Source organism: Canis lupus, unplaced genomic scaffold (genome assembly GCF_011100685.1).
Source record: "Canis lupus familiaris isolate Mischka breed German Shepherd unplaced genomic scaffold, alternate assembly UU_Cfam_GSD_1.0 chrUn_S699H862, whole genome shotgun sequence".
NCBI lineage: Eukaryota > Metazoa > Chordata > Mammalia > Carnivora > Canidae > Canis > Canis lupus.
Genome location: NW_023331647.1, coordinates 15,519 through 30,972, shown reverse-complemented (window position 1 = coordinate 30,972; position 15,454 = coordinate 15,519). Strand labels below are relative to the sequence as shown.

The 15,454-nt window shown below is 40.0% G+C and overlaps 2 pseudogenes; both read right to left on the bottom strand.

The window, feature by feature from the left end:
- Nucleotides 1–320: 320 nt before the first annotated feature.
- On the bottom strand, nt 321–1,222 carry LOC119879371 (annotated as a pseudogene).
- Nucleotides 1,223–2,071: 849 nt separating this feature from the next.
- LOC119879370 lies at nt 2,072–12,186 on the bottom strand (annotated as a pseudogene).
- Between the last annotated feature and the right edge of the window lie 3,268 nt (nt 12,187–15,454).

Genomic DNA, 15,454 nt, shown 5'->3' with positions numbered 1-15,454 from the left:
AACTAGATAGTTTCATTTTTTAATCTGTTAGAGAAACATTAAAACAGTGGAAGTGGAGCTGCTGCTCAGAATGAACTTCCAGACATGCTCGATGCTTTCCGAAGATGGACGAGTTTTCTATTTTTTTTTTAAGATTTATTTATTTATTTATTGATAGACAGAGAGAGAGACAGACAGACAGATACAGGCAGAGGGAGAAGCAGGCTCCATGCACCGGGAAGCCTGACGTGGGACTCGATCCCGGGACTCCAGGATCGCGCCTTGGGCCAAAGGCAGGCGCCAAACCCACTGAGCCACCCAGGGATCCCTGGACGAGTTTTCTAACTTGCATTCTTCATGTCCTTGTTTCTCAGACTATAAATGATGGGGGTGGGAAGAATGGAGCAAGGACAGTAAACATCAGTGCAATGCTGTGTCCAAAGCTGGGGGGTAGGTGGCATTGAAACGCAAGTACATGAGGGACACACTGCCAAAGAAATCAGGAAGACAGTGAGATTGGCCCCCACAGGTAGAAAAGGCCTTCTGCCGACCCTCAGCAGAGGGGATCCTCAGGATCACAGAGACGATTCTGATGTAGGATAGGGCAATGATTAGGATGGTGATGATGATGGCCACAGCGTGGATCAATCTTCAACCAGAATCACGGGACGCGTTTGTACAGGCCAGCCTCAGGCACTGGCACCAAGTCACAGAAGATCTGATGGATTGGTTGGCCCACAGAAGGGCAGTGTGGAAATCGTACAATCTCAGATAGTAGGATGAGGAAGCCAAAGATGCAGGAGCCTGCAGACAGCTGAGCACACCCGCCGGGGGGTCATGATCATTCTGGTAGCGGAGAGGGTTGCAGATGGCCACGTACCTGTCAATGGCCATAGTGATCAGCAAGATCGCCTCTGAATTCCCAAGGGAATGGAAGAAGTACATCTGCAGGAGGCAGCCGGTCATGGAGATGGTTTTCTTCTCACTGACCAGGTTGGAGAGCATCTTGGGGATGGTGGCTGTGGTTACCAGACCTCCAGGAAGGAGAAGGTGCTGATGAAGTTGTACATGGGGTTGTGGAGGCGGACATCCATCCTGACCGCAAAGAAGATCAATAGATTCCAACGACAACAAAGGTGTAGATGAAGAGTAAGGGGAAGAAGTACAGGAGGCCACCATCCTGGAGCTGGGGGAAGCCAGTGAAGACAAATTCCGTCACTGCTGACAGGTTTGCACCCTCCATGTGCCCAGCAGAGCTCCCTGTGAATGCAGGAGAGGGCACATACCAGCTCAAGGGGAGGAGGAGAAGAAAGGATGATGTACAGCTAAATAACTCCAATGCATAACAGGATAGAACTGGAAATTTTTATTTTTTCCTGATGCCACATGCTTGTGCATATTGATTAATATTTGACATGTTTTCTAACTCCTTCAGAGGCACAATCACAGTGATAGTACAGCTGTGTTCAGCTTCACCTGTAATACAAACTATGGGAATTTTTAAGTTACACACAATACAAACTATGGGAATTTTGTAAGTTACACACAATTACTATATTATGAATCTAATAATTCAAAATATATGTGTATATATAATGAATTTTAGAAGTAAGGGACAAGAATAAAAATAAACACAATAGAAATTGTATTATTATTTTTTTCTTTCTACCCCAATGAACATTCTTGCACATTCTTCCTTGGAGCTTTCTGTTCTAGGGGATTGGAATGTAGACCAGTAGTCTACACTGAAACCCCAATCGAGTCTCTTACTACCTACCCGTCTTTTGGCAAATTACTTAATCTTTTAGGCTCAAGTACTCATTTGCAAAATGAGATTACAATAGTATCTATCTAATAGGGAATCTGTAGGATTAAGTAAATATATTCACAGGACTTAATCACTGCTTAACAGGCAGCTTCTTTGGACAGGTGGTAAATTCCAACTCCCCACACCTTTCGTTCTCCTACAGCATGGCTGCGCGCTGCTCCCCACTTCTGCACTGAAGCTCTTCCAACCAAGCTCAGCATCGCCCTGCCTGCCCATGTTAATGGAGACTCTGTTGTCATCTGGCTCTGGACATAGTTCATCCCTTTACCTGAGGCTTTCCTCCTCCACTTCTAGGATTCCATCTCTAAGAGTAAGGGACATGAATAAAAATAAACAGAAGTTACATTACATATCCCAATGGCTCTCAGAAGTGGTTCTGGTTTTGTCTTTTTGTTTTGTTTCACTTGTTTTCATTCATTTCTATCATCCTTACTCTTCTCTTCTCTCTCCCACTAACTGTTCTCCAAGTGCTCACTTCCTGCATCCACTCTGTTCTCAATAATTCTATTTGCTCCTGTGGTGATCTCATCCACTGACAAGATCTCAATTATTACTACTTGCAGATGTTTTTCTCCAGCCAACTCTCTTTCATGAGCTCTAAGCCCACACATCTGACTCCAAACTTGCTCCGGCTTCTCCTCCTAGCATCCCCAGTGCCGTTCCCCAGAGTGCCCTCATGCACACTGCTTTGCGGGATCACCATAGCTCCTGTGTGTATCATGTCCTCGGACTGTAGGATAGCCATTCCCCTCTGCTTACAAAAAATAATGCTTAATACTGGTCATGTTTCTGCATGCTCCCCACCCCTTATAAACCCCGTGACTTAGCTTTTCTATGCCTTTAATTCCTCTCTTGCAAGGTGGAGAAAATATTAATACCGGCACATAATGTTCAAAGAACGGGAGACCCTGTATAATAGCAATAACAGCATTCTAGAGTGCGGTGGGGTATCAAGTCACTTACTGCACAAGCAATGCCCAAAGCACGAGCTATACTTCCTACCTAATGCTCTAAAGAGGTAAGATTATCCCCACTTTACAGATGAAAAGACATGAGCACAGACAGATGAAACACTTGGCCCAGGGATTCTCAGCTGCAGTCAGAATGTAAATCCATGCTCTGTAACCTCTAGTGATGCGTTTCAACCCAGACACTTGGCTGCCTCTACTGATTTGTGGGACATCCTTTCAATGCCTTAAATAGTGTCAGGAATATAGTAAACACTCCAGAATGTTGGGCACTATGACCCTGGGGTTTCTGTCATGTATGTATCACGTTTGATAATAATTACCGACTACTTGTTTTGTCTTCTTTAGACAGGGTTCCTCCTTCAGGGCAGTAAACTAAAAGAGGGTTGGCATGCAAAAGATGGTTGGTGTCAAGTAAATTAACCTGGAGCCAAGCTACTGGGTGCAGTGATCATTTAGCCCACAAGACAGCCATGGACAGGGAACAAAGAAAATTAAGGACTGTTTGGAAAGGGAAGTATGACAATCCACTTTGAGTAAGAGTCCTAATCAAGTCTGGAAAAAATGACGTCTCAAAAGACGGCATCATAATGGAGTATCCGGCTTCACATACATGTGTACCCAGCACAGTCTCCCCCATATGTGCCTTTGCACCTTAGCAACATTTGAAGCTTTTGAGTCCTCAGGTTATGACGTTCTTATTCTTACACATAGTGAGTGAATTCTTTCTCGAGACTTGGCCTTCTGCACTCACCTCTACCAAAGACCACAGGGACTCCTCTGTCTGTCTGGGTCTCTGCGTCCTTGATATCCCTCCAGCCCTCCACAGGGGGACTTACAGCTACTTTCACAGATATCCCAGGGAATAGCAAGGAGGGAAGTGGGCGCCATAGGGGATTCCTGCCTTGCACCACAGTGGAAAGGATCACTTTTCCTCATGGAGTTAATTAGCAGAAAGATCCTCACTGTACTCTTCTCTCATTAGATTTTAGGATCAACGTATTTTTTTTTTTTTGTATTTGTACTTATCACTCCGAACTTTGCAAACTACTTTCTCCAGCAAAGTGCTTATGGCCCCAAGTATGTGTGTCTACCAGGACGCCACACAAAGAGCACATTTGTGGCAGTGCTGCTCTTCTAACATGGATACATGTGCGGAAAGTCTCAAAAGAAATGTACTGACACCGGAAAAACTTGAGAAAATATTTAACAGAAAATAAGATCTTTTCATAACAGACATGTCATTGGGATTTTGTGCCAATACTGAAGTGTGAGGACAATGCCATTTTTTCTCATGCCACAAATGCATGTATCTCTCTTACCCTAAACAATTCACATTGGTCCTACTAACCTCTCCATTGAAAAAGTCTCACAGGATTTTTTCTGTACTCCATGTGCTCAATACACTGCTCTGTTGAAAACTCAAAAGTATTTTTCTTCCTTCTCCTCCTATCCTTCTTCTTTTTCTCTTTCTCCACTGTGTCTTCCTTCTTCTTCTTCTTCTTCTTCTTCTTCTTCTTCTTCTTCTTCTTCTTCTTCTTCCTCTCTTCTTCTCTTTTTCTTCATCTAGTTGTTTTTATCATGTAATCTTCTTGGAAATATGTATCAGACTTTGGATGGGAAGACATGCTTTCTTTCTCTCTTGAGTTTTGTCTAATATGTCTTCCTGTGACTTGGGGGCCTATTTTCCTTGTCTAACTTCTTATAATATTTTTTCTTGAAATTAAAAAATAGTAAGCCATGGGAATAAAAGACATAGCATAGGGAACATAGTCAATGGTGCTGTAATAGTGTTGCATGGTGACAGATGGTGGCGACATTTGTGGGGAGCACAGCATGATACACAAAGAAGTTGAACCACTATATTGTACGCCTGAAACTACTATAATATTGTGCATCAATTATACTCAAGCTAAAGAAGAAAATCACATGAGGGGATCTGAAAAAAATTTTAATTGGCAAAATTGCATTTCCAATGATTTAACACAGTGTGGAAAAGTCTATTTCACTTTTAACGACTTTATTGAGATATAATTTGTATACAAAGAACATATTTAATGTGTACAGTGTGATGAGTATGAACATATACAAACACCATATACAATCACTATAGTGATGGTAATAGGTGTATCCAATGCCTCCCAGGGTTGCTTCATGTTTAAGGTAACAAATATGAAATTTAACCTCTTCAATAGATCTTACCACTATGTTTTGCAATCTGCAGTTGTTACTAATGCCTTTGTAATAATAATAAGGATAATATAATAATAATAATAATACTTATATAGTAACAATAAAATTGTTTACAAGATCTATTTTAATGATTTAAACATTATATTTCCTTTCTATTATCTATCCATTTATGCTAGTCAAAACAAAAAGTCCATGATACATGAAATGTGTATAAATAAACATGTACATGGGGAGATGGGAATAAATAGAAACTATCAGTGTAACATTGAATTAGTTATATGTTAATTTTATGATTTAGTATGTCAGAGTAACATCTAAAGTGAGAGGTGCCTAAGAACTAGCATCAACTTGCTAGTTGCATTAAACACTTTCTGAAGGCAGAGAAGCTTCTTTAAAAAAAAACAAGAAAAGATTATATCTACTTATTTGAGAGAGAGAGAGAACCCAAATGGGAGTAGAGGAGGGGCAAAAGGAGATGAAGAAACAGGCTCTTGCCCAGCAGGGAGGCTCAATCCCAGGACCCTGAGATCATGACCTGAGCCAAAGTCAGACACTTAACCAACTAAGCCACCCAGGTGATCCAGAAAAGAGAAGCTTCTTAATAGCAATCTTCATATCCTTGTTTCTCAAGCTATAAATGATAGGGTTGAAAAAGGGAGCAAGAACGGCAAACATCAATGCAATGACTGTGTCCAAAGTTGGTGGGAAAGTGGCAGAGAAACGCAGGTACATGAGGGAGACACTGCCATAGAACATCAGAAAGACACCAAGATGAGATGCACAGGTAGAAAAGGCCTTCTGGCGGCCTTCAACAGAAGGGATCCTCAGGATCACAGTGATGATTCCGATATAAGAGAGAGCAATGATCAGTACAGTGATGATGATGGCCACAGCATGGATCACATCCTCAATCAGAATCATGGACGTGTCTGTACAGGCCAAGCGTAGCACAGGTTCAAAGTCACAGAATATCTGATGGATTTGGTTGGGCCCACAGAAAGGCAGTGTGGAAATCCATGCAATCTCTGGGAGTAACACAAGAAAGCCAAAGATGCAAGAGCCCGCAGAGAGCTGAGCACACAGCCGGGGGGTCATAATGGTTGGGTAGCGGAGAGGGTTGCAGATAGCAACGTACCTGTCAATGGCCATGGTGGTTAACAAAATCCCCTCTGAATTTCCAAGAGAATGGAAGAAGTACATCTGCAGGAGGCAGCCAGTCATGGAGATGGTCCTCTTCTCACTGATGAGGTTGGAGAGCATCTTGGGGATGGTGGCTGTGGTGTACCAGACCTCCAAGAAGGAGAAGGTGCTTATGAAATTGTACATAGGATTGTGGAGGTGGGCATCCATCCTGACCGCAAAAAATACAGTGAGATTCCCAACAATGATAAATGTGTAGATGATGAACAAAGGAATGAAGAGGAGGAGGCTACCATCTTCAAACTTGGGGAAGCCAGAGAAGAGAAATTCTGTCACCATAGAAGTTTGGTTAGCTCCTACCATGGTCTCAATGGCCTTAATTTTATGGGTAGAAAGACACAGCTCACTCCCTAGATGAAATATAAAGAGTTAGATCTCTTGGCTCATGTAAGAGTCAAAGAAAGAAATGCTTTAGGTAGATGATTTAACTCCATCACTCTTGGGTTAATTAAGCAGATATCCATTTAGTGTCCATTATGGGCCAAGCACAACTATAGGTTTATTGAATTCAGTAATGAAAAAAGTACTCTGTTTTCATGGAGCTTATATTCCAACAAAGAAGACAAATAATAGTAAACAAGCTATTAATAATGTCATGTTTAAAAACTATACTAACTAAAATAAAGTAGGATATTAAGGATACTAATAATCATTGCTTTTTATAAGAATTCCCCAAGTCATTTTGAATCCATACCAGATAAATTCTCTAATGTTTCCTGACTATGGATTAGACAATTACAATTTTTAGTTTCCTTTCTACATAGTTACTGTAAAGTTGTATTCTGCATTTTCTGGAAAATCCCCAGTTTTTAGTATTATGTTCCTTTTCCAGACCAGAGAAGAGTAAGGTTAGAGAAGAAGGTAAGGTTTGTAGGCAAATCTATCAAGCCGAAGCTATGGTAGGAAACTATTCCCAGGATCAGAAAAGATAGAACTAGCACAGAGGGAAGGGACGTGTGAGAAACTGCGCTTTAGTGGGTTCTGGAAAAACAAAGAAAGTCCGGTGGATGAACTGGGAGTTCTCTCTTTAGAACCTAGTTCTTGAAATCTTTCAATCAGGCTTCTAAATGTCAGTCCATTAGAGATATTGGAAAGAAGCCAAGAATCTTAATGAAATAGCTAAGTGTCTCCACACAGATCATTTATACCTTGATGAAGACCATCAAGGAATGAGAAAGTGAAGGCCAAAATGTGAGAGTCCAACACAATTTGGGTCCCTTGAAAGTGACATGAAGCATGAAGAGGTCTCTAAAGGTAGTCCATGGAAACTCATCAGGTGCATCAGGATCTAGTCCCCTGACAACTCAGAAACCTGATCTAACAGAGAAGAATCAATTAAAGAGAAATGTTGAGAACACCAAGGAATCTGAAAGATAAGTTCTCTTTGGAAATAATGTAGAGCCATGTAAAAATGAGCTCCTCATATGATTAAATTAGATCACTTGATTATGCTTTATGCCAATATTCCCTGGAAAACACAGCCAAATATTTCCCCTGAGCTGATACTATTAGAAAATTACTTATAAGCAGAATTTATGTAAAGCCTATAACTTTATTGAAGAATGGCATTTGAAATTCCAAGTTAACATGAGGCATTTAAAATATAAATGGAGACAAAGAAAAATATTTGACTCATTCTGAGATTTTTCAGAGATCTCATTACAAAACTGAATATATATCTTGAGAAAGTCCTTTTAAGAACTGCTTTATATAGACTAAATTTTGTAAACAGCAGTTCATCAGCTTCTAGCAAAACAAGGGCCCACAAAGTATTAAGAAATATTGATTATTACATGTATACATGTAAACCCTTCAGGTTTTCATAGAATAAGATTATTGTAAATGTCATTATACAGATATCAATTGTCATTAATTTTTTCTGCTGGCTATAGGACATTTGTTTCATGAATATGCATATAAATGAATGTATACACTATATGTTATATATAATACAGAGATTCGTTCAATGCAATCTCAATTAATATCCAGGTAGGGTTTTTTAATAGATATTAAGAAGCTAGTTCTAAAATAAATATATTAAAAGATAATGGACTAGGCAAAGCATCTTGAAAAAAGAGAACAGATTTGGAGGACAGAACTGCTGATATACATGTCCAGATTCACTGTAACGCTAAAAAAAAGTCAAGACACATTGATCAATAGAGCCAAGTAGAGTACAAAAATAGGCACTCATATATACAGCCAAGCAATTCAACAGAGAGAAAACAGTATTTTTGGCAAATGACACCAGGAAAACTGGAAACAAATGTGCTTTTAAAAAATCTTGTATCATACATGAGAATTCATACAAAATGGATCATAGACCTAAATGTAAAACCAAAATGATAAAAGATCTCCCAGGAAATAGAAAACATCTTCATGACCTTCAGTTCAACAAAAATGTATATGCTATGGCATCAAAAGCACAGTATGTAAAAGAAAAAACTGCTAAATTGAACTTCACCAATTTTGATTGCTCTGCAAATTTCACTGTTAAGAGAATGAAAAGAGAAGCCATTCTGGGAGAAAATGTTTGTGACTGCGTATCCAGTAAAAGACACCTCCAGAATACACGCAAACTCAAAACTCTTAAAACCATGATAAGGTACATCAGCATAATGCATCTATGAGAACAATCACATTTTTTTTTTTTACAAAACAGCTGGCAATGCCAAGTGCTCGTGAGAATATGCAGCAACTTGATGTCTCCTATAGTGCTGGCGGGCATATTTACCCAAAAGAAGTGAAAGTTTATATCACTAAATTCTACACCTGAAATCAATTTTACCATATACATTCCTAAGTAGAATTTAAATAAAAACTTGGGGAAAAAAATGAAAGTTTATGATCACGCCAAAACCTGTAAACAAATATTTATAGTGGTGGCTTTATTTATAAAACTGTAAACAGCCCAAATGGCCTCCAGCTGGTAAATGGATCCATGAACTTGGTACATCCATGTAATGAACTATCACTCAACAGTGAAAGTGAACAGTATACACACAAGGCGGGTTAATCTCAAATGCATTGTGTTAAGAGAAAGAAGCCAAAGGCTACATGGTGTAAGATTCCATTTATAGGACTGTTGTGGACTGAATGTTTTTACTTCCTGCTGCTCACATCCTCACGTTGAAACCTTACCTCCCAATATGATGGCTCTAGGAGATGGGGCTTTGGGGAGCTGAGCTGATAAGAATTAGATGAGCTCATGGGTGGCATTAGTACCCTTCTAAGAGTCTGGAGAGAACTTGCTCCTCTCTGTCATCTGCCACATGGGGATACAGAGAGAAGCAGTCACCTACAAACCACACACCAAGTCTTCCTGACCTGGACCTCAGGCTCCCAGGCTGCAAAAGTGCTAGATATAAACGTATGTTGTTTAAGCCACTCTGTCCATCATAATTCTCTTCTAGCAGACTGAGTGAACGAAGATAGAAACCCATACCAAGAAGTAAGGGTACTACTCTAATGAATACCTAAAAACGTGGAAGCAGCCTTGGAACTGGGCAATAGGCAGAGGCTGGAAGAGTTTAAGAGAAAGCATTCTGTGTCTAAGAAAAGCTCAGTCCCAGGTGGATGGAATGTTGTAGTGACTCACATCTGTAGGACGATCATCAATAGTAACTTTGGCTCATCACTCTACGCTCGCCAAACCCAACACCAAGGAGATCAGGAGAGCGGAGCTGGCCTGAGGAAGCCCTTTGGAAAAGACTTGCCCTTCTTGGTCTTCTGGACCCTGTAAAGCTTAGAACAGGTGAGTGGAGGAGCTTGGAGAAACCCAGGAAAGGATGAGGACCAGGAATGTTAGGCTGGCCCAAGACCCAAGGGGCTGGAATCAGCTTGTGGTTGAGAAAGGGAAGACATTTAAGTTTATGCAAAAGTTTTGAATAAAGGACTTAAGAGTCCAAGGCATAGGAATAAAATAATAAGGGAACAGACTCTCTCTCCTATCTACCCTCCACCTCTAAAATATATACGCACTAAGGAGTCTGGCTGAAAACCTCTATGATTTTCAGACTGATTGCGGGCGATTACAATGGCTTTCCCTGGCAGGTCCCCTAGAAAAGTTGCCCCCTACCCCCTAGCACCTGGTTGCAGCTCATGTCCTGCAGCCTCTAAAAGAGTTGCAGCAAGGACTAGGGCTCTTCTGGTCTTTCATGCCCTTTGCATGTCTCCAGTCACCCCAGCAAATGCACGCCTACATCGCTAGTTGCAGCCTTGGGCCAAAGTCCTCTTCTGAGGCTACTTTAGGGGATGAGGGAGAGAAACCCTGGTGTCATTTCTCCCTGCTCTAACTTTGTCCACTCTGTATCCTCCTCTCCAACTCAGGGTCCATGAAATTGCTGGAGACTTTGGTTCAGGGGTCCTTTGACAGTGAAATGACCCTCACGTCTGCACTGATGCATCTGACACTTGATCAGGGCTATTTCTCAGGGGATATGATGTGGGGGAGGGAGAGGGGCTTTCTCTGTTTCAGCCTTTTGCTCAGACTATCATAGTAGGTGATTCTCACAGTACGTGTTCGAAAGCTTCGTGGTTACATTTATTTCGGCTCAGGGTTGTTTCAATCCGCTACTCTGACATGCGGTAATTCAATTCTCTCTTAACTCAGCTGAACTCCTGACACACACAAGGAGATTCAGGGAAGGGGCAGAGCAGGTTCGTACTATCTCCATTTGCAAATCAGTGTAAAGATGTCTGCATCTTTTGGGGTATTTCAAACCCCAAAGCAGTCGGAGTTACTGTCTTACTGTGATTCTGTCATCTCTACTTATTTCCCCTAAGTGAGTGCTGTTAATCTTTTTAATAGAATCTGGGTGCTTATGTTTTAGCAAAATCGGTGTTATACTTTACAGAAATTAATGTGCCAATTCGAAGTTTATCCATTGGAGACTGGAAGGAGAGAAATGAGCTGACCCAGTCCCACCACGAGAAAGGACGGTGAATATAAAAATTAGCCCCGGCAAGGGGTATAGACTGAATGTTTTTACTTCAGTTCAATTGGACCAATTGGATTCCAATTCCTTGGAATAAGATTTTCAGGAATCAGCTCCTTAGATGTATAGATGTATCTGACCCCTTTATTCATGATCTTATTTGGTTTATATTCACATGACTGGGAACAGAGATCGGTATGTAAAGTGGTGTCCTCGTGGATCAGAATTAATTTAGAAAAATCCTGAGGCTGTGAAATCAGAGGAACAATATCATTGCTAGGGTACAAGTCTTATTATTCCATTATCAGAGCACAGACAAAACAGAGCATCATCACTCATTTTTAATCCTACAAGTGTATCTCCTCTTCCAAGACTAATTCTATGCAGCCATTCATGGAATCTAGAACATGTCCCCAAATACTGTGATTTAAGTCAATAGAAGGAGCACAAGCTAAATGTCCTTTTCTTCTACCCAGTAGGCAATTCACGTTCACCTTGACTCAGGGCAAGCCTGCACCTTGGACACACACGCTTCTCCTCTTACCTCCAGCAGAGACGAAGGGGATCCTTTCCTGGGTTTACGTGGCTGAAGTCCCTCCAGTTCATCCGGTGGACCACTGAGTCTGTTTCTAAAGCCTTCTTGGGTAGATTTCTCTACTGGAGATTTCCCTGATGACCAGAGAAAAACCTCAGTTCCATTCCCCCACAGATTAATTAGTGGGACCTCCTCTTCTGATCTTCCCTCGTTAGTTCTCCTTAGTGAGAACAACTCCAAAAGTCCTTTGAAAGTATGAGTCTCCTTTGGCATTTGCTCAGAATAAATAGATTATGTGAATACATATTTTTCCTGTTTTATTGAAAAAAAGTTGACATTCATCACTGTATAAGTTTAAGACATACGGCGTGATGGTTTGATTTGCATCTATTATGAAATGATTACAATAGGTTCAGTTAGGACCCACCTTCCCATGTAGATATAATGCAAAGAAGGAAAAAGGAAAAAATGTTCTCCCTGTGACAAGAAGTCTTAGAATTTCCTCTTTCCTATATACCATACAACAGTGTCAGCTCTGATCGTCATGTTGTGCATTACATCCCAAGGACTTATTTAGATTATAATTGGAAGTTTATACCATTTGACCACCTTCCTTCAGGTTCCCCTCTCCTCTCCATCACTTCTACCAGAGTCAGATCTCTTTCTATGAGTTTTTTTTTTAAGATTCCACATATAAGTGAAATCATATAGTATTTGTCTTTCTCTGATGTATTTCACTTAGCATAATGCCCTCAAGGTCCATCCATGTTGTGACAAATGGTAGATTTCCTCTTTTCGTGGCTGAGTAATATTCCACTAGATATATAGATCTATAGCTAGAATATATGTAGATCTATAATGGAATATTACATATATATCTAGCAGAATATTTTTTGTGATATATATATATGAATGAATAGGGAATATATATGAATGAATAGGGAAAATGTGATATATATATATATCACATTGATGGACACTTAGGTTGTTTCCATGTGTTGATGCTTGTAAATAATGTTACTGTGAACATGGGAGCTGTGAGTGTGAGAATGCAGATATCTTTTTGAGTTGGCACTTTCATTTTCTTTTTAATTTTTTGAGGAGACTCCATACTGTTTTGCACAGTGGCTGCACCAATTTACATTCCCACCAACAGGGCACAAGGGTTCTCTTTTCTCCACATCCTCGCTAACACTTATATCTCTTGTCTTTTTGATAATGAACATTCTAACAGGTGTGACATGATATCTCATTGTGATTTTAATTTGCATTCTCATAATGGCTAGTGATATTGAGTACCTTATTATGTACCTGGTGGCCTCCCACTTATCTTCCTTGGAGAAATATCTATTTAGGTACTTTACTCATTTAATTGCATTTTTGCTCTTCAGTTGGATGAGTTATTTATATATCTTGGATATTAACATCTTATCAGATATATAGTTTGCATTTTTTTTCCCCATTCCATAGGTTGTCTTTTCACTTTGTTGATGGTTTCTTTTGATGGTTTTGTCCCCCTCTCCCCCAACACAGGTTCTCTTTCCCTACTAGAGGAACCCAAGGCTCAGGGAAAGCCTCCTCACGTGCTGGCCTAGGGGAAGAGTAATGGGTCAACTTATAGCCACTTCTTTTCCCCTTCTACTGCAGTCTGTCATGGTCTCTATGGTGGAGAGGTGCTTCAGTATCATCCTTGAGTTCTGGGGTTCTCTCAGTGGTGACTTATTTTCGAATAGTTATTATTTGTTCCTGTGTGGAGGAGCAAAGTCAAGGACAACCTATGTCATCGTCTTGGTGATGTCGCTCCAGAATACACATTTTAATGAAGAATTGCTTTCAACTGGATTAAGGATTTTTTTTCTTCTCTACTCTCTGAAAGGATGGTGGCATTTTTCAAGGTGTGTTGAGTTTCCCTGGCACACGGTTTCCATTGCAATAACATTGTTGACTACGTAAGAGGCAGTGCTATGAGAGGTTTGTTTTCTTTGCTGAAGATACTCCTTTACCACCATTTCCAAATATAGACCATTACCCTACTCTTTGAGTCCATATATGTGATTAGTTCCACTGGTTCCATTGAAGATTTCAGCACAATGTGAGGATATCAATCTCTACGTTCCAAAGGAATATAAAACTCCTCCCTGTATCCATGCCCCTTACAAGGTGATTTGGCAACTCTTACCATCAAGAGGTGGAGTCTCTTTACCTCCTCTGAGTCCCTCTTGTGATGTGATTTAACCACCAAATGCAGTGGAACACATCGTGTGCCAGTTCTGAAGCTAGTGCTCAAAAAGCCCTACATACTTAGCCAGTCTCCATAGCCCCCATTCTCAGAGTAAAGGAGAAAAATATAAACCCTTACAGTGGCCTTCAAGGCCCTATAGGATCCATCTCCCAAACTTCTCTGCACTCACAGCAGTGGTCTACCTCCACTTCCACTCCACTTCAACCACAGTGGCCTCCTTGAGTCCTTGAATAGGCCAGGGTTTGCCCAGGAAACTCTCTCAGAAGCTTCTCCTGCTGCCTGGATTATTCTCCCTCCACATATCCATACAACTAACTCCTTGTCCAAATCCTTGTCTAAATGTGACCTTCTACTAAATGAGGTCCAACACGACCATACTACCTAAATTATGATCTCCTTATGCACACCAGACCCTCTTATCTTGCAACATTTTCTTTTATTTCCCACAGAATACAGTTTCATACAACTTATCAGGTTTTTTTTGGTTTATTACTAATATATATTTTAAAATATCTCCCCTCACTACAGTGTTGGTTACATAAAGGCAGGAAATTTTTCTCAATTGTATCCCAAGCACCTGAAACAGCACTCGGCATAGCAGTCTTGGAAAATATTTGTTTCAGAAATGGGTCACATAATAATTTCTGTGTTGGGTTAGCATCTTTTAAACTCAGCAAGATTTTACAGCTAACTGTAGAAATAGGTATTAGAATAAAAACCTACTATTCATATTTTGCACTAAGTAATTTATATATATATTATTTTATGTATTTGTGTTAAGACAGTTTGACCTATTAGAATACCAAACTAACTTGTAATTTTAATTTTAAATTTATAAGAGAGCAAGTAATTTATACTTAAAAAAATCAACATTATTGAGGTAAAATTTATAGTAATAAAATTCAAAATATTAGGCTTGCTATTTAAAATTGAAATCTTACCACATTTATATACTGCATCTTCTTTATGCATTCATCTTTCAATGGATACCAAGGCTCCTATATATATACAATGGAATATTACTCAGCCATTAGAAATGACAAATACTCACCTTTTGCTTCAACGTGGATGGAACTGGAGGGGATTATGCTGAGTGAAGTAAGTCAATCGGAGAAGGACAAACATTATATGGTCTCATTCATTCAGGGAATATAAGAAATAGTGAAAGGGAATAGAGGGGAAAGGAGAGAAAATGAGTGGGAAATATCAGAAATGTGACAAAACATGAGAGACTCCTAACTCTGGGAAACGAACAAGGGGAGGGGAAGGGAATGTGGGCGGGGGGACGGGGTGACTGGGTGACAGGCACTGAGGGGGGCACTTGATGGGATGAGCACTGGGTGTTATACTTTATGTTGGCAAGTCGAACTCCAATAAAAAAAAATACAAAAAAGAAAAAAAAAAGAAAATAACTCAGTCCAAAGAAAGAAAGAAAGAAAGAAAGAAAGAAAAAAGAAAGAAATCTTACCATGTTTATCACAGTATGGAAACATTTCAAAGAATTTAGGACTAGCCATATTTATAATTTTTTTTCATATTATAAAGGTTGTTTTTAAAACCTGTGGAGGCGTT